Raw genomic sequence first — 24,654 nt, forward strand, 5'->3', positions numbered from 1 at the left:
GTTATGTGTTCTGGTGTATTTTGTATTTTCCCTTATGTTAAATTTGCATTATTCTAACAAAACATTTATTTTATTCATATCTCTTTTATACATTGCAGGTCAAAGTGAAAATGAAAAGACAAAAAACAATACATTCCACTCAAAGGCCTCAAAAACTAACCAAGGTGAAGAACACATCAAGAACCAAGAATATATCAACATGTCATCTGAAGGGTCAAGTAGTATATCTACATCCGACCAGCCAAGATTTTTAAAATGCTACCCACATCTTAGAAGAGTTAAATGCTTGTCAGTTGGACCCCAAACAGATGGTTTCTTGTGAATTTGATGGAGCTGCAAACTTCTCTGGAAGACATGGTGGAGTACAAGCTTTGTTCAGAGAAAAGTATACCCCTAATCTCTCCTATACACACTGCAGAGGCCATCTACTTCAACTAGCACTAGTTCGAGCTGCAGAATCTACAAAAGCCATTTAAAAAAAGCTATACATTTAATGTCTTAATTATATTCTTTTTTCAGCAAGGGTCCAAAAAGACTGAATATCTTGGAAAATATAGAAGATACACTGGGACTGAAGTTCAAATTAGTCCAACCTAAGAAAACCCACTGGCTTTCTTATGAGCGATCCTTGGCTGTTGTCTTAAAATTATTCCAGCTATTATTACTGGCTTTAGAAAGTATCTACCAAGATGAGATGGATCTAAGTAGTAAGGCTGGCGGACTACTTTTGCTACTACGTTCATAGAAGACTATTGCCATTCTCTCTCTCATAAATCTACTGTTGAAACCACTTGGGTCATTAAACAATGCTATCCAGGCATCTGTTACAACAGTAGTAAATCTTTGTCCAGTAATAGAAGCTACATTTGGATCAATCAACGAGCTATCCATTGAAAAAGTACTGGAAGAAGCAAAGATTTCAGTCCAGAAGTTGACTAATGAAGACATTTATATTGAATCCTTAAGTGAAGAGGACAAGAAGTGTTTAAGACAACTGAAAAGGTACACACACCTGATTCTTAAAACTCTACAACAGCGACTTCTAGATTCTACTCAACCTCTATGTAGCTTTTACAGATGCCTGTCCTATAGAACACCGACAGTTGAGTGGAATGAGGCACTACCAGCAATGGGGCTGCCATGTGCTCAGGACAGAATAGAGAATTTGAACACAGAGTGAAATATCATACGATGAATGAATTAAGATTTGACTTCAACTTCTTTTTTATCATCACTGGTGGCTCAACCAGATCTTTGTGCTATGTTTCCTGGGATGAAAGAAGTAGGAATTTATCTCTTGCTATTCCCAGTTACAATAGCTACAGTTGAGCATTTTTTTTCATCATTTAATAGAATTTTGTGTTCTGAAAGAAGTCGCCTTCTGCCTGATCATGTGAATTAACTAATGAGCATATCAATTGAAGGAATGGAAGTACCGGACACACGAGAAGCCACCAAAGATGAACGCATTGCATTCGAGAAGTTCATTAAAAGAGTTGTGCAAAAGTATAACAAGAAACCAAGAAGGATTTAGATGTAGTGCTTCATAGAAGGCTTGTGATTTTAAAACATGAGTAAAATCTAATAAAATGGTCATGAAACATTTTCCAGTTTGTACTGTGGTGCCATACAGCCCTACAGCCCACCGTCACCTTCACGGTCTCACCCCTCATTGGCCCTAACACTCCCCCTCCCCTGTAAATTCGAACCCCCCCCCATTTCAATTCCTGGGGAAAACACTGGCATGCCCCCAAGAAAACAGTGGGACTCCCTCCTCAAACACTACCTATACAAACATCTTTTTAAGCAGATAGCCTTAGGGTAACCTGGCCCCAAGACATTCCCGAGTTTATTATTTATTATAAATTCTGGAACAGCTGATACTTCCCCATCCCTGCTTCCATGTACAAATAAGATCTGTACATGGTAAAAGCAATGCATGTGAGTCAGCGGGTACAATCCAGACACTTTTTCCCCCTTCCATCACCAACGCTCCAGAGACCAAAAAGAGAGAGAACTGTTAATGCCTTAAGTAAGGTACATGGCCTTGCCAACTCTCAGGATGTTCTCACCATGTTTGGTGTGTTTCTTAAAGTCTCTTAGAATCAGATGACTAGATGAGACTCTCAGCTTTCAGAGTTTTAAAAATAAAAGTTCCTAACCCTCCCGATGATGAAGTAACTTGATGACAATGTGAACCTTAAATATTACATGCCCACAAGACAAATAGAAAGAACCCAAAACTTATTTTAAAAAAGTAACCCTTTCAGAGGTCTAATTTGAGATCTGGCATTGAGAAAACTGTTCTCACTATTTCATCTAAATGAATCTCTGTGTTCTCTTTTTTGAGGAGAGGGGAGTATTTTATGCATCCTGGATTCTTAAAATTAATTTAAGACTTTTCACTTTTAGGCTTTCCTTGGTGCAGGAAAGTGTGTTTGAGAACAACAGTTTAAGAACAACAGTTTCTCCTGAAATTTAAAAGATTCATAAAACTGTTTAGTTTGGGTTTAGATTTTAATCCATTTGTTTTGGGTTTTTTTTTAATCGTATCTAAATGCTGAGCCACAGTCAAGTTCTGTGCCCTTTGAACCATACACAACTTATGGCAGTTTGTGTTCACACAGGCCTGCAAAATCCTCAGCAATAATGGCAGTGACGTTAGTGGTCTCCTAAAGAGCAAAGATAAATGTCACTACTAAAACATTCTCTTTTGTTTGTATAATTTAACTAATTAAAAAAGTTGGTTCAATTACAGATATTACCTCATCTACCCTGTTTTTCTAGTTGAACTGTGGCAAAGTTTGAGTCAGGTAAGAATGTCAGTGTTGTTCTAGAGCAGCCGCTCTCTCACTGGTGCAGTGTCACATAAATATAATGAATTCAGTCATGGATTTCAGCATAAGCCAATTACACTTGCAAAACTCATCACTCATCACTAGGGGTGTGTGCTTGGATTCCAAATTTATCCCTCAGCTTCTGAGACAAGTATCTTCTCCTTTGGATGAGAAAGGCAAGTATAAGAGCCATGTACTTTCTCAGCTTCTCAATATTTCTTGTCTGCTTTCTCCAAAGCCCATCTTGTTATTTTATTAACTAAGCACAGTGACCTTTAAACATAAAAAGTTATTTGCAATGATTTTTTTCTGAAATGGACAACATTTAGAGCTTGCATAAAAAGTGCTTGAAAGGGCCATTCCTGCCTGGAGCAAACAGTTGACTAAACTATAAAATACCCCCCTCTGGCAGGATACAGGGGGCAGCAAATGCAAATTAAGGCAACCCCCATCTCATTGGTCAGGCTTTGGGGCTTCTCATGGGAGGTAATGATCTTGGAAGGCAGGCAGTTTGGGAAGCAAATATCTGTGCAATCCTGCCCAGATGGAGCAGTGCTCTCACTGTTTGAGGGAAAAGGACTCATTTCAACTGATTTTAGATCCTTTCACTATATTTCAAGAAGACTGAGCCCATTTATCAGAGATGGTAAATGTAATTAAACTAGTGGTATCCAGTCTCTGTAGAAATCACTTTCCAGGGATTAATGGCCTCAGAGAGGCCCTCCCATCTGGATTCACAAAATGAACATAAGTGGTGTGAGGCTGAATGTCACAACACCTCACTTTGTGGTGTGCAGAGAACACAAAAGTGACATTGCAATCCATAGTGCAGTGTTGTGGATAGACAGAGCTGATTGCTGTGCCTCTTGGAATTCCCTCCGAGTCTTCCCTCAGCCTCCTTTGCTGCAAGGAACAGCATCATGAGTAGCTCCATGAACCAAGAAATGTCAAAGAAGCACAGCAATCTCTTCCCCTCTCCCCACACAAAGGAAGTCTGCCTGCTATTGTGTTCCTAGTGCAGGGCAGAGCAGGGGCATACCAATGATTTGTTCGTTGTTCCCCAAACAGAGCAGCTCACTCATCTGTCAGATATTTCACCTGAGCTTTGAAAGAGAAGGGGTGCATGCCTGCAAGTCAGCAGGGATCAAAACACTAAGCAAAGCAAACAGGTCAGGCATTGTGGCATACTGGTGGAAGCCAGTTCTGTGAGCAAAGCTAACAGCTGTGTCTACACTGGCTTTTTGTCGATAATAAAGGGAAGTGAAAAGAAAAAAATGTCTCCTGAAAGGGTAGAAATTTTATGTTGCAGAATCTGGGTGTTTTTCCTAATTAAAATCACAATATAGTATATACAGTCTCTGTTTTGTCACCAAGAGGCAGTTTTTGGTGAAAAAGCTTGGTAGACAAGGCTTATTACACTCCCAAAGTGGAAGAAAGAGTTTTAGAACCAATCTCAGGGCACACATTAAAAACGAAGGCACAAACCCATAACCGGTTATGAGTTCTAAACTTTGATTTCACCAACCAACTGTACCAAGTGCAAACTCCTCAGGCACTTCAGCAGCCTGAGAACAGTCACAGGCAGTCCCTTTGAGTACACTGTTAAGTCTTGCCACTCAGGTGAGCATCTCTCTGTGATAGATGGCCCCTTACACCAAGAACATCAACATTATTCACGTTACTACTAAAGGACCAATCACTTACCCCAGCTCAGTTGCACTTGTGGTCTCACACCAAAGACAAGGTTTGTAGTAAATCCTATTGTAAACCATATGAAGATTTATTAAGCAGGAAAAGGAAATTAGAGAGTTAGTTACAAGGACAAGGCAAGAAAATAGATACACAAACAAGTTACAGCCTTAGATTATAAAGGTAATATGGGTTTCTATAATTATCAAGCTATATTTGACCTTTTGGGCTAATCCAAACTAAGCAGATGAGATTCTTGATTCCAGAAATACCTGTCAAGGTATAAGCAGCATACAAATACTTAGCTCTTTTTGTTTTGGATTTTTAATCACCCTTCTGCCATGTGCTGTGAGCTGCACATTCAGCAGATAGAAGTCCACTTTCATGACTCATCTTCACTGGGAGGAGAGCACAAAAAAACCCCAACAGGAATCTTTAGTTTTGTTGTTAACGATTTCTCAATTCAGATGTGGGAAGTTTCCAGTTGCAAGATCCACTCATATCCTGTCTGGTATTGATAAGTCTCCCCTTTGGGAAGGAGTGTAACAATGTCTGTAGAAGAGCAGCTCTTCACACTAATTAGATGTCCCTTTCCTTTACGACAAGTCACAGTCACACAACGTAACTGCTCAGATATCACATTACAGTAAGGAACACTGATATTACCAGTAGGATGAATGCAGGCAGCAAATCATAGGCATTCGATAGACTCTTAATACTGAACCCCTTCTTGTAATTTGAATACCTGTTTTATCACAATTAACCCTCAAGTAAGCCAGACACATTACAGCTATGTATGTGTTAGTCAAGGCTGGACCGAGCCATTCCGGCACCCCGGGCAGACAGTTTAATTGCGCCCCGGGTTGGAGGAGGGCGCATTCGCGGCCCATCCCTGTGCCGGGGCGTGGGAGAGGGAGCATGCACGGCCCTGCCCCCGCCCGGTGCATGGGGGAGGGTGTGCGGAGCTGGCAGCAGCAGGATGCACATGCCTGGCCAGGCCCAGCCCGGCTACCGCCACTGGTGCATAGCCCGGGGCCACCCGGGGGCAGGCCGAGCCTGGCCCAGGAGGGCCCCACAGCCGTGGGGGGAAGGGCGCTGCTGGCTGGCACTGCGGGGGTTAACGTGGCCCCCGCTCCAGGCAGCTGCTGCAGGGTGGCTGCTGGGAGCTGCTGCAGTCCGGGAGCCGGGCGCGCGGTGCCTGATGGCAGCTATAAGAGGTGCTGTGCTCCCCTTACAGCACCATCAGGCGCCCGGGCAGCTGCCGGGCTAGCCCCGGCCTTAATCCAGCCCTGGTGTTAGTGTCCCCATTTGAGACAGGCCTGTCCTGTCATGTTCAGCCCACACTATTTATACTGCCTCACTGAGAGGCAGCGTTCACCGGAGTACCTGAACTTGCACCTGCATTTCCCATTGAAAGAAGCCACATGGAACCAACTAACAGTCCAAACAGACCATAACTGGCAGATCAAATAAAAAAACAGACCTAAATCTAGCTACACCAGCCTGAGACTCCCAAAATGTGTGTGTGCATGCACAAGAGAGAGAGATTGGGGATGTAAAGTCCTGGTTAATTCATTAATTGGTTAAAACTTATGTTTAACGAGTTAACCAATTAAACGGTGAGTGGAGACAGGGGAAGCACTCCAGTTTGGCCACCCTAAGTGGCCCCACCACCCACTGCAACCAGGCTGGAGCGCTCTTGTCTGCGACACACCCTGGCTGAACCCACCACAGTCCAGGCCTGTTCTGACCAGGCTGGAGCACCTCATATCTGCAACGGGCCCTGTGGTGCTGGAGCAGCCCTTGCCCACAGCAGGTGGGAGGCTGCTCTAGCCCCCACCACTTAATTGGTTACATAGTCACATCCTTAATATATATGTACTTGGATAGTGTTGGATGTTCTTGGTCCAGATTCTAAGCAAGCACAAATTCATATCTCCAGGCCTGAGAAGGCATGAAGATTCAGCCAGTTCTCTCACTCCCGAACAGTGGTAGTCTCTTTTATGTCAAGGGCCACATTTCTTGGGCAAGGTATAGTCCAAATCCAGATTCCAGAGAAAATAATAATAAATCCAATGGTGATATTAAGTAAATAAAAAGATTTTGGAGTCTGCTCAAAAGTGCCTGGTAGTCTGTATTTAGTCCCACTCTACCTATTGACTACAATCTCCAGAAGATGCCCCGCCAGATCAGGACTGAGACATTGCTAGGAAGTGGGGAGAATAATGTTTGTTCTGCAGATAAACAGGATTCAGTCCCCAAGGCTATTCGTCTGGTACTTTTTCCAATGCCTAATATCACATTAAAATAGTAACAGAGGTTTGAATGCCCTTCTGCACTTCCTGCAGTATTTCTGAGTCTGGGCTCAGCCCAAACCAGGAAACAACAATTCTTGTGCTGGCGAGGAAATCGAATACTGGAGATCCCATTATATTTCCAGCCCAAAGAAACTGGGAAGTCTAAGCCAAACTTTTTAAGTATGATCCTGCAGTCATGTTTTATGTCCTGGTAAAATGACATAAAAAACAAGAATGGGAATCAAGAGACTTGGGTTGGGTTCCCAGAAGTGACATTACAGACTTACTGTGTGTCCTTGGACAAATGACTTAAATCCTTTGGGTGACATTTCGGCCCTACTTGAAGTCAGTGACAAAACTCCCCTTGACTTCAGTGGAACTAGAATTTAATGTTCATGTTGAAGTTCCCCATCTTTGATACATTATCTCCCTCACAGGAGTATTGTTAGAATATAAGGTACATCTACACTAGAGTTTTGTCAGAAAAACAGCCTTTTTTGGACAACACCTGCGTTACGTCCACACTGTAATCGCGTTCTTGCAAAAGAAAATCGAAAGAACAAAGGGTTTTTCCAACAGCGGTACTCCTCTTTCTATGAGGAAAAATGCCTTTTCCAAAAGAGCTCTTTTGGAAAAAGGCATATGTGGATGGAGAGAAGGGGTTTTTTTTAGAAGAGGCGGCCTCCAAGAAATAGCACAGGTTCCCTGCTGGATACTCCATTCAAATTAATCAGGACTCTATGACTACATCTCGACTGCAGGCTTCTTTCTGAAGAAGCCTTTCCAGAAGAGATCGTCTGAAAAAACTTCTTCCAAAAGAGAGTGTCCACACTGCCAAAGCACATCAGAAAAGTGATCTTTTTAGAAAGATAGCATGCACACTGAATGGACACGCTCTCGCATTTAAGCTGTGATTACTATGGACAGAATGGCCACCAGGGCACCTGTGCCTTTTCTGCTTTCCTCTTCTTTTGAAAGAACTCCCTCTTCCAGCGCTGACCAGAGTTGCTCTGCCCCAGGCTTCCTGGAATCAGCCGCTGATCAGTTTCAGCAGCAGCTGACTTGGGGACGCTTGGGGTTCTTAAGTTGAATCTGTATGTAAGTCAGAACTGGCGGTCAGTTTCAGCAGCGGCTGAATCTGGACGTCAGTTCCGACTTACATACAGATTCAACTTAAGAACAAACCTACAGTCCCTATCTTGTACATAACCCGGGGACTGCCTGTATAGACATTCCATATAGTTCCTGTTTCCTGGCCCCTCTTAAAGCTGCAGGCCCCCTGGGCAAGCCTTGTGGCAGGTAGCCAGCTTGAGAGCAGCACCTCACCACATGGCTCTCCCTGCCACAGGCCTTGCCACTCATGGCTCGGCCTCAAGCCCCCCATGATCTCCCTGGCCCTCGCAGAGAGCAGCCCCAGGGGTCCCAGAACCCACCCAGGGGGACCAAGAGGCAGGCACCCTCCTGGTCCAGAGCGGAGATCCTGTCCCTCCTTGAGTTATGGGGAGAGGAGACCTTGCAGAATCTCCCCTTCAAGAGGCGCAATGATGACTTCTATGAGCACATGGCCGAGTCCCTGGTGGAGCACAGACACCCACCCCAGACCTTGGAACAGGTCTGGAGTAAAGTTAAGGAGCTCCGCTAGGGATATGTCCAGGCCAGAGTGCACAGCTCGTGCTCAGGGGCAGGACCCCACACCTGCCTTTATTACCAGGAGCTGCACCAAATCCTGGGGGGTGGGGAAACGTCTTCCCCACCCGTCATGGTGGACTCCGTCCTCCAGACTTCAGTCATTGCCCGACTGCAGGTCACAGTGGAGGAGGAGCAGGAGGACCAGGGCCAGCTGGAGGAGGAGGAGGAGATGGAGACCATGACCCTGTCCCTGGAGCCGGTGTCTGAGAGCCAGGATGTCTCCCAGGCCTCGTCAGACACCAGGGAGGGATCCTGAGGCGAGAAGCCTTAGTTTGTCACACACACAGGGCAGGGGAGGCAAGCATACAGAGGGCAAGTGTTGCTGGGGCTGCTCAGGCTGGACATCGTTCTTCGGTCTGCACACGTGCAACCACATGCAACATTAGTGCGGCACACGGACTCAGCAGGCAGCCCCTGAGCACGGGTGGGATCTAGCCGCCAGGCTCAGGGGAGGCTACACACGTCCTGCCACGGGGGGAAAGGAACCCTCCCAGCACCTGCCACAGCTGGAAACAGGCTAGCCACAAGGGCGCAGGCAGGACCTGCACGTGCGAGGCAGCAACCGCTCCCGCGGGCAGTGCTGCAAGCCGCAGGGGGGGGGGAGGGTGGACCCCATGGAGGGCTAGGCTGTTTCTGGCTCCTCTGCTGCCCATGAGAGGATCCCACTGTGGCCGGACATTTCCCTTGCCTGCTTGTTTGTGGGCTAAAGGGGGGTTGGGAAGTGGGCAGCATGGTCCCCTGGGCACCTAGTGGCCCCTGAGAGACTGGGCCTGCTGTTCAGGTCACACATTGCCTTGCTTCCAGGACATCCCTCTCCTCTGGCCCGAGCACTGTTGGTCGCTGCTCACAGAAGAGGGCAAGGGCACGGCCGCAGGGACAATGTCTGCATGGATGACTGACCCCCCCCTTTGTGTTCTCCACAACTGGACCAGCCGGGACTGAGGGCCGAGCCACACCACCAGAGCCAGCCCAGGAGACCCAAAGGTGTGCCAGGGTCCAGAACGACCTCATGTGCCAGTATTTCAGTGTCCTATGCAACATGCAGAAGACCCTGGAGCAGAAGGTCCGTGAGGACTTAGAGTGCAGAACTGCACATGGGACCAGCTCATGCAGTGGTGTAATACTGTGTGTGCCATCATGTCACACGATGGCACATCTGCCTGCTGTCGCTGCTCCTGGCTTCCCCACTCCTGTCCCCCCTACTATGCCCATTCTGCCTCTGCCTGCCCCCCATGCGATGCCTCTGATCCCTCCCCAGGTGAAGCCCATGCCCCCTTCCCCCTACCATCCCTTACCCTGCTCCAGCCCTCCCTCCTGGGACCCACCCGACCCCAACTCTGACAAGGTCCCCGCACCAGAGGTGGCACATCTAGCTGCCCCCTCCCCCTCCAGGTTATGAACCCTCCTCCCCCTGCCCACCATTATGGATTGTAAGATAGATACAGACTTTATTTTGTTCAAAACCAAACAGGTGTCTTTATTCTGAGGTCAGGAAAGGGTTGTGGTGGGGAAGGGTTAGGGCTGCAAGCCAGAGGCCCTTAGTGGGGAGGCCCTGGGGAGAGTTACTGGGGTGCTTGAGAGAACCTCTCCATCAGGGCCTCCTGGATGCGCACGCCAGCTTGCTGGACCTGTTAGATGGCAGTTGTCCTCAGCTTTTGGAAGTCTTACCTCTCACAGTTGGTGTCTGCCCCCCACCATTGGAGGAAGGCCTCCCCCTTCCTCTCCACAATGTTGTGGACACAACATGCCACGACCACCTCTGGAATGTTTTGCTCCCCCACGTCCAGGTGGGTCAGAAAGCATCTGAACCCTGAGATGGCCAAAGGCGCACTCAATCTGGATCCAGGCCCAGTTCAGGGAGGCATTAAGTTGATCCCTGCGGGGCTCCAGGTATCCGGTATATGGCTTCCTCAGCCATAGCATCTGCGCGTCTCCAACCACAGAGTCACAGCGGGGGCAGAATATGCCCACTTCCAGCTTTCCATACAGGCTAGAGTTTCTGAAGATGCAGGTATTGTGTGCCCTGCCCAACCACCAGACAAAAATGTCTGTGAACTATCTACGGTGGTTGACCAGGGCCTGCAGCACCATAGAAAAGTAGCCCTTCCTATTAATATACTGGGCCGCTTGATGTTCTGGTGCTTGGATTGAGTTGTGGGTCCCATCCATAGCTTGAGTGCAGTTCGGGAACCCCAGGGCGGCAAATCTGGCCACGATTGGATCCAGGTCTCCCAGGCAGATGACCCTCCACAGCAGGATCAAGTTGATGGCCCTCACCACCTGCAGAAGGAGACAAACACACAAAACAGAGAGAGAGAGAGAGAGGGAATTCCTGAGCCCTTGGCCGGTGCCTGACCCCCCCCCCCCCCCACCATTCCCTCCTCACTCAAACACCTCAGGAGACACCCCCTATGAGGCCGCCACCCCAGCAGCAGAGCTGTGTGAAGGCGGGAAAGCAAAACCCCCCAGGGACAGAGCTTTCCTCCACCCCCATAGCCCCCAACTCCCCTTTCCAGAGGGACCCCCTTTTCCAGGACCCTCCCCTCTCCCACACCCCGCAGGGACTGCAGCCCCAGAGTGCCTTACCTCCATGAGGAGGGCCCCAATGGTGGTCTTCCCCACACCAAACTGGTTGCCTACCGACCAGTAGCTGTCGGGGGTGGCGAGCTTCCACATGGAGATTGTGACCCGCTTTTCCAGGGGGGTGGCGGGCTGCTGGTGGGTGTCATGTCTCCAGAGGGTGGAGGTGAGCCAGGCACATAGCTCCAAACAGTTGGCCTTCTGAATGTGTAAGTTTTGGAGCCACTGCTGGTCCTCCCACCGCTCCATGACCAGTCGGTCCTACCAGTCCAAACTGGTGTCGAGCCTCCAGAAACACCTCGCCACAGTGTATTGGGGTTGCAAGAGTGGAGCAGCCACACCCAGGGAAAGGGTCCCCAGAATGAGCTCGTGGTCAAGCTCCGTTAGGACCAGGAAGGCAGCTGGCACAAAGTGCTGCAAAAACTGCAGCATGGCCGTATGGGGCCATTGCATGCCCAGGGGCAGCTCTGGTTCCATGGCACCAAGAGACAAGCTGTGGCATCCAAAAAGCTGGGCAATTATAGCAGGCACTGCAAGAGCTTTGCTGTCCCTTGAAGAGGTAGCAAACACACAGCAGAAGCAGAGAAACCGCTGTCCAGGGGGGTTCCTTTACATACATGTCTCTGCAAGGCTCTGGCATCATCACTCGGAAGCAGCTGGTGACCTACAGCCCTGCTTGAAGTGGTTCTGGGTGGCCTGGGTGAGAGAGCTTCCAATCGGTCTGGATGCTTTCTTTTGTGTGTGGACATTCTCTTTCGGAAGAAGTTTTTCCGGAAGATCTCTTCCAAAAAAAAGCTTATTCCGAAAGAAGCCTGCAGTCTAGATGTAGTCATAAGAACAGGGGCGGATGAGAGTGCCGCGGGGCCCTGGGCAGCAAAATTTTGCGGGGCCCCTCCTTTGACACAGTGCATGCGCCGTGGCACCACTGCGCATGCGCAGGGCCTCAGGACGCGCGGGGCCCGGGGCAGCCGCCCCGTTCGCCTTGTCCAAAATCCGCTGCTGCATAAGAACATTAGAACGGCCATACTGGGTCAGACCAAAGGTCCATCTAGCCCAGTATCATGTCCGCCGACAGTGGCCAATGCCAGATGCCCCAGAGGGAGTGAATTGAACAGAATTGGTTAAACAATGATCACATGATCCCTCTCCTGTCATCCATTTCATAGGTTATAAAATACTGAAATCTTTGGATGGAAAGTATTATGGGGAAGATTTTCAAAAGGTACAAATAGCACTGAGGTATCTAACTCCCACTGAAAGCCAATCTTAAGATAGTCATTTAATTCATTATGTGCCTTTGAAACTTTCCATCCTAATTATTATTTTTCACTTCCATAATGCCAGAGATACATTCAGCCTTGCACTGTGTGTGGAATAGTCCATAGGCACAAACTGATACAAGTTAAACCAGACCAGAAGGAGACTCAAAGTAGAGAGTGATTTTATAGATGTGCTCAGTCTATTAGTAGATAATCATCACAAGATTATGCTAGTATTTTTAATTAGCAGTTTGTTGATGAGAGATTTATGACCCCTATTAATAATTCGTTTTTTTACTTTACAGGAAATGATGCCTAATTTCTTTTCCCGTAAAAAAAATAAAAAATCCTACTGAACAATCAGAGACAGTAATTCTTGCCCAAGTCACTGTCTGATGGACTAAGAAGTAAATTATTTCCTTTACAGAGTTAATTTAAGCTTATCATTCAAAATCACATCAAAAGCAAGCCCTAGGACAGCACACAGTAAGCCTACACTCTCACAATACAAGCTAAACATGTGTCTTGTTAGCTCTACGATTTTTATTTGAATACATTTTTAGGGGCTGATCAGTCCATTGATGCCTATGGCAATTTTTCCATCAGTGTTTTCCATCAGCCCTTCAAATAAACAAAAGGGCTAAGGGCTGGCAAGCTATGGCTTCAGGGGTGGGGAACCCTTTTTGGCTTGGGAGCCACTGACCCACAGAAAAATCAGTTAGAAGCTGCCCACAAGTGAGAAAAAACCCTTATTGGTGTGGCCCCTGACAGACGGAGAAAGACACTTCCCACATTCCCCTAGCACACCAGAGCCTAGAGGGGGCTCAGCCTACTAGACTTTGTGTGCTTCAGCTGTACAGTGAAGCAGTTGGGGGCTGGAGTGCCAGCACTGGCTCCTCAATGCTGGGGGGCACTGAGCCTCGGGGACTGGATCCAGTCAAGCCGGGGGTCACATCTGACCCCAGGCCTGCGGTTCCCCACCCCGGCTTATAGCATGGTTTCATGAGTTTTGATGGAGGTGAGGATGGTGTGATGCTTTCTTGGGACTCTCAGGACTCCGAATCCCCTTGTTCTCTCCCTGAAAGACGTACATGCTGGTGCTTACATGGGTGTTAGCTCCCTGGCAGCACCAGCCCAAATACTCTCTTCAGGGCCACACTAGCCCTCACTTTGCAAGTTAACAGTAGGTCCACCCCACTCCCTGAGCCTTTTTGAAGCATTCCTCTGTGATACCCAGCCCATCACTCAGTAAGCCTACACTCAGAAATACCTGCTTTGCTAAGTGGACACGTTGATTGATTCCACCCAGCATCAGTTCTTGTATAACACTACAGCACTGAGTTATATGTTCAGGGAAATCAGCCACAGGTTTATTAATAACGATTAAGATTTGAAGATAGTGAGGATAACGGAAACAGAAAGGTTACTTATAAAGTCAACGATCTCTAGCTTGCGAGTGACTAAATTTAATCTTAACAGCAGTCTTATCTTACCTAAAGCTTTTGTACAGTGTTTCCATTCAAGGCTGGTTCAGACCCCTTTTCCATGAATGTAAGTGCATTGATTGCTTTCTCCGGTGCAGGTTCAGGGAATGCCTTTTTGCCTTCCCTATATCTTCCCCAAATCATTGTTTGTCCCAAAAGTCAAGAGACTTTTATCTTGAATAGGTGGTTTATTCTTTGGTGTGTTGACTTCATATGCAAAGAGACTTCAATTTTGCGTTGTCCTACAATGTTTAAATTACATGTGAAGTGAGGCAGACAGGTCACATCCTTTGTTTGGCAGAAACCTGTCTGTCAACCCTGCATTGATTCAGACTTTATCTATCAGAGGCAGCAGAGCGGAGGCTGGGGAGGCTGCTCCATGTGATGCTGGCACACTCCCTGTCCGGGGGGGGGGGGGGGGGAGGTGAGCTCCTCACAGACAGAGGCTGCACCAGTATCCCATGGAGCAGCTACTGTCCATAGGAAGCTGGGGCCTGCCACAGACAGAGGCTGCTCCCTGGCAGCCTCCCCTGCCCTCCCTCCCACACCCCACTGTTGTGTCTGATAGAGGCAGCAGCGTGGAGCGGGGGGGACGACGACACCAGCTCCTGCCTGCCCTCCCGCTGCCTCTGTGGGAGGCAGAAAGGGGGGGCAGGTGGCTCCACAGAGCTGGTACACGCAGGGAGCTGATTTAAAAGCTGGCTTCCCATGCATCTTCTCCTACCTACCCTCCTCACTCTCTGCACTGCTGCCTCTCTATCAGAGGCAGTAGTGGGGGAAGAGGGGACGAAGGGAGACAGGTGGCTCCACGGGATCTGGTGCTCGTGGGGAGCAGGCTTAAAAGCCAGCTCTCCACAGGTCCTAGGTCCCACATCTTCCCCCCTTGGAGGGAGGTGGGAAGGGAAATGCATGTAATCGATAGGATTTAACAATAAGCCCAGACTTATCAGTTAATCATGTAGTTGACTACATGTTGACATCGCTAGTTATTAGGGAGATTTTCAAAGGATACAAATAGCAGCTAGGTACCTAACTTCCTCTGAAAGCCAGGGTACATATAATATGATGCATATAAACACACTCACAAAACCTTATGTAATAGTTGTATGTACACATTTCACTACAATATTAATAACTATTTTACTGAAGACAATATATGATGCTTTTCATGGATAAATACTATGAAAGCAAGTTGCCAGTAAGTTTTGTCAGGAGTTGCTTTTACAAAACATTGAGGGGTTCTGACATGGAAAAACGTCTGACTGGGACAAAGAAGAGATTCCAGTTATATGGGGCACTTTTCAGAAAAAGGGGAATGGTCTGAGATTTGCTGAGTGCACAGGATACCATGTGAGTGGATAGCAAGAAATGGATAATTTTGTTTGTTAGGCTGGGACTGACAAAGGAGCATAGAGCAATTATGTGTCCAAATCCCATTAAAATTAATGGAATTTGAGCAACAAATTCCCCATGGTGTTTTTGGAAGTCCCAGCTTGTTTGCAGTGTTTTTAATGTGTTTTTCAGCAATTCTAGTCGCAGAACCAATGAACAATTCTGACAACATACAATGACATAACATCCTCACTATTCTATCCCAAAGACTCAATTCTCGTCAGGAAATACTTGTCTTAGCATGGCTCTTGCAACATGCCACAAACTTAATGCTGCAATCTCAAGCTTTTTCAGACCAGTTAGAGAAGTAAATTCCAAAGCTAAGGGGCCTGCTTCTGAAATCTTCCTGATACAGAGTGTGTAAATCTGTAAAATGTCCCACCTCCCCTCAGCCTAAAGAGAGAACAGCCATAGAATCCATCTGTATGAGAAGTAGGCCCAAGTTACAGACGGTCTAATAAATAAAAAACCCTCCTTTAATCAAACTCAGTGATCTGGTGTAATATGTATCATGTTCTAGAAACTATCCAGCCCTCTAAGTAAATGGGCAGCCACATCCTGTACTAGTTGATGTTTCAAGCATAGTCACTCCTGGAACACACTGAGTACTAAGATAACAAGGATACAATTAATATTACGTAAAGGAATTTCACCACAAGTAAAGCCTCATTTTAGCAAATATGTAGACACGTTTATGTTGCTCTGCTGTAGTCACTACACTGCCTTTAGAAAATGAACACAGCTTAAAGAAATTTTCATAGAATTGCTGATGAAAAACTGTCTTTTCCTAGAGGAAATTAAGCTAAAAACAATAACTGGCCAAAGGCATGAAAAGTGCTATTTCTGGAAACAACCAATGCCATTGTTGTCTGAGCTAAAGTGGCAAAAGACACAAAAATATATCAACAGCAGCAGTAAAACCCAGGAATGAGCTGGTTTCTGAGTGCCTGGATTAACATTGTGCAGTTTAGTTTATCACAGCATGTCCATAATGAAAATGTTGTGTGATGAAGATCTTTCAAGTTCAGAGCCCAGATTCATAGATCCAGCAATAATCTGCTACTTATACAGCCTAAATGGGAAGCTTTGTTCATGTCTGAAGTCACACAGTAGTTTCTTTACTTGGCTCAGAAGCCTTATTCTCTCTAAATGGATCGTTTACTATTGAGATAGATATTGATCCAGTATTATTCTAAACAATTGGGTAAATCACTTTCTGGACAGAGCAATAAGACAAAAAAGATTATAAAAGAACTTGCAAAGACTTACCTGGGACACAAAAAGCAAGGAATTAACATTTGGGGCCTAATGTGCACGGTGTCTGTAAGAACCTGGGTTGTAAAAGAGAGAAGAGTGGTGCTGAAAAAGTGAGACAAGGCAGAAGCCAATGCTGTATTCACTTAGTGCACAGTGCAAAGTGGTACATCATTATTTCCATCACTTTTAGTTACTCTGGATGTTCCACCATCATTCCACTAAAACCCCTTTTCAGTCAAAATTCCCTTTTCTTAATCTTTTTTTATTTTTGTTGGAGCAAATCATTAACTTCCCCAATTTCAATCACAATGATAAACTGATTTGTTCAGGAAGCACGCTACACCCAGCAATAATCAACTCTAAGATTTAGCTTGTATGTGTAGTTAGCTTTTCCATTTCAGAAAAAGAAATCAAGAATACAAACTGATTGTTAGCTCCAGTCTCCAACATGCAAAAAGAAGAATCAGTCATGCTCTTCTAGATGAGGCAAGTTATCAGGTCAATATTTCAAAAGCACTTAAGTTACATTAGAGAATCAGACTTGTTTGCAAAAGTGATTTAGGCACCCACTAGTTTTGAAAATATTATTCAGCCCTAAATTTGTGCAAACAGCTTAATGTACACACAAATCCCTCTTTGCACAATGAGGATATTCAAGTTTAGCTAATAATACAGACATAAGCTTGTGCGTGTGCGTGTTGAAGAATTAATTGTCTAGGTTTTTGGTCTTCTCTTTCAGTTTCCCTTTGCCAGAAATAATTAAGATGTGGCTGCCTGTTTCTTCCTTCCCCTTATAACTCTCTCACACATATGATTTTTAAAAGAACAACATGTATGTGCCTAAGTATGTATAACATGTACAGTGTCTAATATGCACATATATGAAATAACATTGGTGCATTAACTATGATCCTTTCACCTTAGAAAAGTAACTGAAATAAGATCTTTCATAACATTTCATATTAAGTTCTCTGTATTTTTGTGAAATTAATGCCAATAAACAGAACTGTCTGGCCCCAATAGGGGAAATTAACTGATCTCTAAGATCCAAAGTCAAATTAAAACAAGACCTGTAATCTGGCTATTAGCACCCATATTCTTTTTCTCCCCCATGAATGCTGCATAATGCTACACACACACACACACACACACACACACCCTTTGCCAGCAGTGACAAAGGAAACACAGAAATCAAAGCAATGCTGTTCTCCATTATTAATATCTCAGCATCCTCTTTGATGTGAGAGAGAGAAGTGAGTTTGGAAACACCAATTTCACTAAGAAAAATGATAGAACTAAATGCAAACAAACATTCCAGTAGGAAGACAATACTGGAAAGGATAAATACTTGGAAACTTAAAACCTCAGGTATTTCTCAGGGTGAAATGGAGATATGAGCAAAATCTACCTTGATTTTCATGTTGACAAGCCCAGCTCACAAAGACAAAGGAAATAATACATAGCCAAGGAACCTTGCCCCCTTTACAGCCAATGTACTTGAGTCTGAATTGGGCACAAATGTTTAATTTATGGAAAGCAGGATGCTCAGATTTTGAGCTGTATAGAGTAAAACTAAACATTTTACATGATAAAATAGATTCCCATTTTTATTTAATTAGCGTATCTTGTTCATATCATAAGGCATTTCCCCATCTAGTTTTAATTTCATGTGTCTTGCGCTACCTTTTACAAGCAACACTGAAAAGCTACACAGTTTTGGGGAGCAATGGTCCGTAAAACATTATAGCACAACAAAGCACATACAAATGCAGTGTTCATTGACTTAAAGAAAAAGAATGAACAGATGAGATTAACCATCAAGGGTAATGACTAGTGTTACTACAATGGTTTCTAAAATGCTGTATGAAGAATCAATCAATACAGATCAATGTGTGATGTTTGCCCAAAGCTTCTGCATTATCAAGGGATGGAAACTAAGGCAGATGTTTGTTCCTGAATAGATGCTTCATTGTTCCAAATAGCAATGAAAGTTAAGAGCTCCCCATAGAAGGAAATAGACAAGCTTTCCAATTGCCCATCTTGGGATGAAGACATTCATTTCACTTTCTGTTACTTCCTTTGGTCTAACTCTACACTGTAGTGTGTGGAGGGAGCAAATCCACTGGGCACAGCCATATGGAGCTTTGCTGAGAGGCTTGAATTAGTTTGTGAGATGCTTATTCTTCCATCCCTTTGAATACATGCAGAAATAATGGGGTGGGGCAGGCCAGGCAAAGGAGAATTGCTGAGACAAACAGGAGGGTGCCCCCTTCCTCTTGCTCTCTAAGGGTGTGTCTACACAGCAAAGTTATTTCGGAATAACGACCCAAGGCCCTGAGCCACCCTGCAGCTGCCACTGCCTCACTTTAAAAAAAAAAAAAAAAAAAAAAAAAAAGTGACTTTGTTGCTCCCACTCAGCCCTCCACTGCTCCCAGGGAGTAGTCAGACAGCTCCCAGGAGCCTGCCAGGGGCCGAAAGAGGCATGTGCCTTCCTGCTCTGTGGAGATCCTGGACCTTATTGAGGTTTGGGGTGATGAGACCAACCTCCAGGATTGCCATACCAGACACAGGAACATGGACATCTTTGGCCGGATGGCTGAGAGCCCGGCCAACAAAGGGCACAGGAGCAGGTGTAGATGAAGGTGAAAGTTCTGCCAGGCATAAGCCAGGGCCAGGGCAGGCAGCTCCCGCTCCAGGGCAGAACCCCACACCTGCCCTTACTTCAAAGACCTGCACCACATCCTGGGGGGCAGAGCAGTCTCTTCAGCCTCCTGGTTGTGGACTCAGGGCTTGAGACACCTGTCATCATCCTCACAGGGGATAGCGATGAGGAGGAGGAGATGCCAGATGAGACCAGCACAATCACCTTCCTGACCTTGTAGCCAGTACCCCTCACTGTGGATGTGTCCCAGGTGTCAACCGAGGCTGGGGAAGGAACATCATGTGAGTGCCATAATGTTCCCTTCACACAGGGGGTTGAGATAGTGGGCGGCGAGGGATAGCTGGGTGCTCCTCCCCTGGCCCTTGTGGCCTGGGGATCACGCAGCAGCCTGTGCACATGGGAGCATGTGCTGCGCCACTACCAGCCACACCGCCCCAGGAGGCTGCTACAGAGGACCCTTGTGCTATTGGCCACGGGGTGTCTGGAGAGCCCTGCCATGCTCATGACCCAAGGGTGGGACAATACCCTCCCTACACAAGCCACCTCTAAAAGGAGACTGGGGACACACACACACACACACACACACACACAGAGCAGTCCCACACATGGCACATGGGCATGCCCATGCTCTCAGGGCAGCACCCACTCCTGGGGACATCTGGGTGCCTGTAGGAAAGGGCCCACTAGCCAGAGGGCACATGGCCTTGCTCCAAGCACGTCGTCTTAGGCTGAGCTGAGAATAGTCGCTCTCAGCTCACAGATGAGGACTAGCCTTTAGGCACAGTGTCTCCTGGGATGACTGACAGTCTCTTTATTCTTCACAGCCAGACCAGCTGTGAGAGTGGGGAGGTCGACACCACTCAAGACAGCCTCCCAAACCTGAGTAACCCACAGGCACCAGAGACCCATGGATAAGTTCCAGAGGGAGCACCTCGTGGCACGCTGATCCCAGGAAGACATTCCCAAATGCACCTTCCTGAGTTCTCATAGGGGATTTTGCCTTTAGGCGATGGCAGCCCAAGTTCAGGGAATCTGTGACCTTGAGGAGTTTTTTTTTAAATAGAAACCTTTAGTGTCAGGATATTTAAAAGTCTCTTGTGGGCTCCCCACCTTCTGATCTTGATGTCCCAGAGTGTGGAACAGCCCTGACAAAAGCAATAATGCTGATGGGCAGTGCAACAACAAAAGGGTGTGTCTCGTGGCTGAATACATAATGCAGACAACACAGTGGGCAGCTAAACCATACACAGGCAATTGGTTTACACAGCTCAGTTTTTCACAGGCCTCCCTTGCTTGAGTTGAAGCAGAATGTCCATTAGTTACCAGCTGCATTTGGGACTTACTTTCTTTCATGAGCGGCTACAAAGAAGGTCTGACATTCCATCCAGCAAAAGGAAATAGCACACAAACAACATGAGGCAGCCCATCATATTAATACAAAGCATGTTTATAAGAGCACATTTGCTTCAGTCTTTCAAAAGCTGATTTATTATAGCTTGATAACCTGATTTTTTGGTGGTGGATTACAGCACCTTTGAGGCATACTGCAGAAATGGAGTGATTCCACTTGTGATCCTCCCAACCACACACACAGACACATAGTTATTTTGAATTCTTTTTTTTTTAATTGTAGGATTAAATTCTGACCTCAGGTGCAAGCACATGTAACTGCAACAGGAACTGCGCACATGCCCTTTAAGTTAGGATTTGGCCTTTTTATTCACCAACCTACAAACTTTGGCTTCAAATTTACAGGGTGCTTTTACTATGACTCTGGTCATGCATGCATTTATTCACATATTCAAACACATAAGTAGTCCTACAATGGGAAAACTCTCATATTGAAAGTTAACCTCATGTGTATTTGCGGATGCTGGGCCTAGAATTCAAAGGCTTTAATCCATGCTACTGGCTAAGAACAATTACAAATCAGTTATTTTTCAGTTAGTGGAGAGGATTCTGATTATTTTATATAAGATTTCTATATTTGCTCTCTAGTAGCTTAAAATCACTAATTGTTTGCTAGCTATTAAAACTCAAACCAACTACAGCAGTATCTATCTATATATCTATTCATCAGCTAATGAAAAACAGTAGTAGCTTGGAGTGTGGTCTGCTTCTCTGTGCTGCATGCAATGTGACGCAAAAGGCACTTTCACTCAGAACCACATACTTTCAGGATCCTCTCTAGCCTCCAAACCCAATACTAATCTGAATTAGCAAGGAGGATGTGGTTGGCATCACTCAATCTTCAAGGCTCCTACACTTTAGTTAGATCAGGAGATGTCCTTGGCCAGCTGTGCAGAGGTGAGCTTATTTGCTTCCCTGTCCCTCAGACTGTGGAAGATAATCTCAGGGTAGCATCAGCAGCCCCTGCATTCCCTGAACCTTAGGGAATGCAGGGACTGCCAGCTCTTGCTCTCTCTCCTTCACTGTGTGTCTCAGGTCTGTTTTCAGAAGTACACCTTAGCACTGGCTACAGCATCGTGGGCTACAGCTGTCATGAGATAAGAGGGAAGGTCCTCTCATGGATTGATAACTGATTAAAAGACCGAAAAGAAAGGGTAGAAATAAATGGTCAGTTTTCAGAAGGGAGTGGTGTCCTGCTGAGGTCCGTACTGGGACCAATCCTATTCAATATAGTCATATATGATTTGGAGAATGGCGTAAACAATGAGGTGGCAAAATTTGCAGATGATTCTAAACTGCTCAAGATAGTTAAGTCCAAAGCAGACTGTGAAGAGCTTCAAAAGTATCTCACAAAACTAGGTGACTGGGTAGGCAGATGAATTTTAATGTTTATAAATGCAAGTAATGAATATTGGAAAACATAATATCAATTATATGTACAAAATGATGGGGACTATATTAGTTATTACCATGTAAGAGAGAGATCTTGGAGTCAATTGTGGATAATTCTCTGAAAACATCCACTCAATGTGCAGCAGCTGTCAAAAACAGAAAATGGAATATTAGGAATAACTGAAAAAGAGACAGAGAATAAAACAGAGACTATCTTATTGCCTCTGTATAAATCAATGGTACGTCCACATCTTGAATACTGTGCACAGATGTGGTTACCTCATCTCAAAAAAAGATGATATCTTGGCACTGAAAAATTTCAGAAAAGGGCAATTAACATTGTTAGGAGTTTGGAGCAGCTGCCACATGAAGACAGATTTAAAAAACTGGGACTTTTTAGCTTAGAAAAGAGGAGACTCAGAGGAGATATGATAGAGGTTTATACAATCATGATTGGTGTAGATCAGGAAAATAAGAAAAAGTTATTTACTTGTTTCTATAAGACAAGAACTAGGGATCATCAAATGAAATTAATAGGTAGCAGGTTTAAACCAAACACAAGGAAGCATTTCTTCATGCAACGCACAGTCAATATGTGGAATTCCTTGACAGAAGATATTGTGAAGACCAGGATTTTAACAGGATTAAAAAAAGAACTAGATAAATTCATGGAGGATAGGTCTATCAAAGGCTATTAGCTAGAATGGGTAGAAATAGTGTCCCTAGCCTCTGTTTGTCAGAAGTTGGGAATAGGTGACAGAGGAGGGATCACTTGATGATTACCTGTTCTCTTCATTCCTTCTGAGGCCCCTGGCATTGGCTGCTGTTGGAGGACTTAGTATGGCCATTCTTATTATATTCACTATTTTGTCCAGTTCAGAGGGAAAAGAAGGCTTAGTCTGACACACTTTATGGCTTCAGCTTTGCCATCTTGCTTGTTCTCAGAGCTGGCCTTTCCTCAGGAGGCTTGCACTGCAGGTGACATTTTTGTTATGAAATCTCAGCTTATTGAGCAGTTAAAACCGCATGTTTACGGGGGTTTTCTGGGATACCAGAGATATCCCAAAAAAACTCTGTAGTATCCAGGGAACTCGTCTGCTCTTCCACTTTTTTTTGCAGAAGATCAAACGAGCTCTTTTGAAAGCCCTGTTTTCCTCCTTCCAGGAGAAAGAAGAGCTCTTCCTAAAGAGGTGGCTTTTCTGAAATTTGGCCCAGTATAAACGAGCCAAATTTCAGGAAAGCCTCTTCTGACAAAACTATTGGAAAAAGGTATGCAAATTGCAGAGCACAATTTGCGTACCTTTTTCCAATAAAACATTGTAGTTTAGACATAGCCTGAAAGTAGAGCCCATTGAGAATGCCATGTAGGAAGACAATATTCATCCAACCTAGATTATTATATATTCATGAAACACACACATGAAAAGCATCAAGGAATATAACTCCATGTGATAAAAAGACAATACCCCAGTCTCTCCCCAGAAATAAGACTTCCATAGGTCGATGGACTGAATGGCATTAGTAACAGTTCTGACATCTTAGAGGCAGCCTACCTTGACTATACTTGGAGCATATGGCACAGACATTGGTTTTGTTGTACTGGTTATATCTCTCTGGTCTGGCACCCTTGGGAGTTGACCAGTCCCAAAGTAGGGAATCTGCCAGGCCAGGGGAAATCAATGCCAGTCCCTCTGCTGCCACAGGCTGTGTGGCTCTGCTCTAGCAGCAGCAGAGGGGTCAGCATTGACTGATCAGGTATGTGGGGAGCATTTGGGGGAAGAGGCAGGGCAACTGTGGAGCAGGGCTGCACTCCTAGCCCCCAGCTGTGGGGCTCCACAGACACCCTTCCTCTTCCCCCAAGCGCCCCCCCAGCCCTTGCTCTTCCCACCTTCCTACCTGGGCTTGAGCACCCACAAATGAGCTATTTGTGATGCTCTGGTAAGTTTGGAAGGGCACCAGGGGAGTTGCTGAGCTCGGGGCCTAGCATTTCCCTGAGTGCTCCAGCATGGGAACACCTATAGGGATACCAAACCACAGAAGTCCAGACTATAGAGGTCAAACTCGTATCTGGAAAAAAAACACGTTGGTTGGACAAAGTGCTTTTGGCATTTTTCCCTCTATCCTTGCAACAAAATGTTGGGAGGAATTGCTAGAGCCTGATTTTATTACAGTATGTCTGCATTGCCTCTGCAGCAGGAGCCTGGCATGCTGACATTGGAGACATATTGAGCCAATCCATACCCAGCACATTGTTTTTAAAGACAATTGCAAGTAATGACATTGGAATTATCGAGATCTGATACAGCAATTTTATAAAAACACAACACACACTCATAGAAAAACAATTAATTTCACTCCAATTAAAAGGATCTGAATAGTTTGAAACAAAGATTTTCCCCATTCCCTCTGGTTTTTGCTGTGCTGCAAAAAAAAAAAAAAAAAATACTATTGATGTAAATGGCACTTTCCTTTCTTGTAAGTGTTTCTGCAGAAGCATAGCAGTGATTTTATTATGCAGTACTCTATTTTAAGCCAATTTAGATGACTAGTAAAAGACAGCATTACACATTAGTATCACTTCTGCATAAGTGCAGAAGTACTTACAAATCTCAAAGGGGTGAGTTTTGTGTTAGATTATATGTATTTCTTATGGAAAAGTCCTAAAGAACTTAATAGAGATTAAACCAATAGGGTTCTGCAAAATTA

The 24,654-nt window shown here is 45.5% G+C and overlaps 1 long non-coding RNA gene across 2 annotated transcripts; it reads right to left on the reverse strand.

Annotated features, from left to right (window-relative positions):
* Positions 1–1,768: 1,768 nt before the first annotated feature.
* Positions 1,769–23,142, reverse strand: LOC142830425 (uncharacterized). 2 transcript variants are annotated; one of them, XR_012905652.1, is made up of 5 exons: positions 22,732–23,142; positions 22,026–22,094; positions 16,497–16,558; positions 13,845–14,077; positions 1,769–4,595 (listed from the first exon to the last, which is right to left on the reverse strand). It is a non-coding gene; the product is annotated as an uncharacterized LOC142830425 (long non-coding RNA). The 2 variants fall into 2 exon arrangements; XR_012905651.1 differs by having other exon boundaries at positions 22,026–23,142.
* Positions 23,143–24,654: the final 1,512 nt, after the last annotated feature.

This window comes from Pelodiscus sinensis, chromosome 8 (assembly GCF_049634645.1).
Source record: "Pelodiscus sinensis isolate JC-2024 chromosome 8, ASM4963464v1, whole genome shotgun sequence".
Taxonomy (NCBI): Eukaryota; Metazoa; Chordata; order Testudines; family Trionychidae; genus Pelodiscus; species Pelodiscus sinensis.